Below are 3,578 nucleotides of genomic sequence, written 5' to 3'. Positions count from 1 at the left end.
ATATATATATATATATATATATATATATATATATATACATTGCTATATAATCTAGAATACTTAATAATTATAATAAACAATCTAACTTAACAAGGGATACGGAGACATAAAGCATATTTATATTGCAATGAGATATCTGTAGAAAAAATTAACTGATTACTAACTCTGCAAATTAGTAAATAACAGCTCTGTTTATTGCTTAATCTACTTATTCAATTTTTTATTTGTTTGAAGTTACCGTGGAATCGAAAAAGAAATTATCTATTGTTCAATCCCGTAAGCGCAAACCTGCGAAAGATTAAATTAATTATTGGGCATTATTGACGAAAAATTGCGAGATGATTTTTTTGCTCAATAGAATAAATCGAATAATAAATAAGTAAAATGTTTCAAAACCCAAATATTAATATTGCACATACGTTAAAAATAATTGAAAATTTAAAAATATTTAATTATAATCAACCCGCAAATCGCCTCGATTTTCTAAACAAATTTAAATTCAATGTATTTTATACGCTTTTAGATTATATCTAATTTTTTGTGTACTAAATCCGTAATAATTAAAATTAATTTTAAAAAATGTAATTATTATATAATTTCAATGATAAACTGTTAAAACAGGTAATATTAATAGGGGGGGATGGCGCTAGAAAAAAAAGTTGCATGCGGGCGGTAAGGCCCCCAGGACCGGCCCTGTATATATATAATAAATGTATTCTGAGTGGTCAGAAATTAATTTAGAAATATCAACAAACAGCACTCTTTTTTGCACTAATTTATTAAATAATATTATTTTTACAAACGTTTCGAAGCTAAGTTTGTCTCATCATCAGTGTATTATAATTAAAATCTAAAACATGGAAATCTAAAATAGCATTATATGTTATCCGTTACAACTTGCTCTTACTAATTACTTTTAGATTTAAAATTATAATACACTGATGATGAGACAAACCTAGTCTCGAAGCGTTTGTAAAATTAATATTATTTAATAAATTAGTGCAAAAAAAAGAGTGTTATTTGTCCATATTTTTAAATTAATATAATATATATATATGTATATATATATATATATATATATATGTGTGTGTGTGTGTGTGTGTGTGTGTGCGTGCGTGTGCGCAAATTCGTTGTCAAGTATATATGTATATATTATTTATAATAAATTGATGTTACCTTTTGTCATTTGTTGCATGTGTCTTCATATAATCTGGCTTATTGAAAATAGAATGAAATGTCGAATAAATCTTGCAAAAGCGGTTTGTACACGCTTGCCGAAAAAAAACCGTCGCAGCTGTCCTGAAAAATCTGTAGGTTCTGCATTGTTAAAGTTCTGCATTGTTAAAGGTATTTAATTTTATTATAATGTAGTCAAGGTGTATGAACAATATTTAAAAGTTTTGTTTTATTTTACATGAAAATTGTAATTTTTAAGTAAAACTATAATATCTTTACGTCACATTATAAACATATTCATTATTCACATAAAAATAATATATGAAGAATATATTTTGCAATAAAGGACAGATACTACGTTAAAAATCAATAATTGTAAAATTATTGATATTAATCTAGTATTAAACGTTGTCTGTGTTTGTCGTCATTTAGTTACAATATATCATCTAAACTGAATATGTATATACAATATTCATGTGATTTATGCAGCCAAATTGTTGAAGTGAAAAACGATTATTTTTTACTTGAAAATAAAAATAAAGTTTAAACATAAATATAAAAATATAGAATTATGTTGTTTATCACATCATTCCTCAAAACATATTCAATGAGATGACATGACAAACCACATAATTCTGTAAATGTTTCTATTTTGTTTAAATTTTATTTTTAACTTCCCGAAAAAGAAGTTTATGTTTTCATTAAAAATCCGTTTTTATTTTATGCTAATTTTATGTTTTCTCGGCGCTTAAAGCCATTCTGAATCAAATGAGATCAAATTTGGAAAAAGTATGTTAATGTGTGTGTGTGAACAGATTTTTTGCGTAAATCGACGTTTTCTTAAAAACGGCTGGACCGGTTTTAAAAATTTAAAAGCCATTCGATGAGCGTTTATCAATTTTGCGCGACGATCAGTCAAGCCGTTTCTTTGTAAATAGCAAAAAAGTGAAAAAAAAATCGTCCACGTTTTAGCCCGCAATTGTCTATCGATTTTGAAAATTCAAAACCCGTTAGAAAGATATTGATTGGGAATCGGCCTGATTAGTTTTTGGTAAAGATCGGCCGGGTCGATTTCTTGTAATAAAGTGTTAAATTTTTTTGACGATTTTTATGATCTTTTTTACGGTTCATAGTCTTATAGATCATACTAAAATATTACGACCCTACGACAAGTCGTTTAATTTTAAAAATTCGTCAAAGTTTGCAAGTTAGAGCTTTCATCGACGTTTGTTTGAAAACGCTTGAACCGATTTCAGAAATTTAAAAGCCATTTGATGTATCTCGACAAGGGTTATCGTTAGTCAGTTTTGTGCGACGATCTGCCGAGCCGTTTCTTTGTAATCTGGAAAAAAGTGTTGAACTTATCGTTCACATACTCATACCAATATCGCTCATACTACCTAATACTGATTAGTTTTAGGATAAAATCTACCGAGCCGTTTTCTTGTAAGCCGATTTTCATGAAACTTTTTTTGGCGATATATATCATGGTCTTATAGAACTTACTGAAATATTGCGGCCTTGCGACAAGTAGTTTAATTTCAAAAATTCATCAAAGTTTGAGAAAATGAGTAGTTTTTTATGTTTGTTAAAATTAAAATTAGACGATTTACTTGGTATAACGATAGAATACTTGGTCCTAATGAAAATACTAAACCATTAAAGTCCTACAGAAACTGGTTCAATTATAAATATTGTTCATTTTTGAAAATCTGCTTTTAGAAAATACTCCGAGTTCGTTCGTTTCAATTATGTGTAATAAATCCTCTCGGAATGCTTTAAATCACTCATAAATTAATTTATTTTTTATTGATTAAGTCGATTAATTACACGTATCGGGAAGTTCATGTAACTTGTCTCAAGGCAAAATACCAGTGCCAACTAGTTATTTTTAAGTTTTGGGTTCATTGTTTAATTACAAAACAATATTTATTTTTATTTGTGTTTCTCAGAGAGTGAACTGCTGAATAAAATAGTGTCGAAACGTACAGAATAAATAATTTGAAGTATATATCAGTTTTTATTTCGACAATTTGTTCGCATAAATCTCAATAATATATATATATATATATATATATATATATATATATATATAATAAATGTGTAAAACAAAATTTTGAAATTACATACGAAAGAGGCTGAAATAGAGAAAGCACTTCCTTGAATGAGAGTTGGCACGGGCTCCGGTCCGTGGATCCGGCTGAAATCGCTGAACCCCAAGCCCACTTCGCAACTAAAAAGGGTTCGATATGCATCGAGATCGTCTTTTCAGCGGTTATCAATTAAGTGGACTCACAGGTTCATTTCTGTATTATGTCTTTATAATGATCATTGCTTTTGATTTGATTCTACTCGATCGCCGAAAGGACCGTCATGCCGTTGACGAATGCCTTGTTCATGAA

Source organism: Ctenocephalides felis, unplaced genomic scaffold, assembly GCF_003426905.1.
Source record: "Ctenocephalides felis isolate EL2017-DRISC unplaced genomic scaffold, ASM342690v1 CF-g0.4_SCAFFOLD_01886, whole genome shotgun sequence".
Taxonomy (NCBI): Eukaryota; Metazoa; Arthropoda; class Insecta; order Siphonaptera; family Pulicidae; genus Ctenocephalides; species Ctenocephalides felis.
This window is presented reverse-complemented; position numbering follows the sequence as displayed.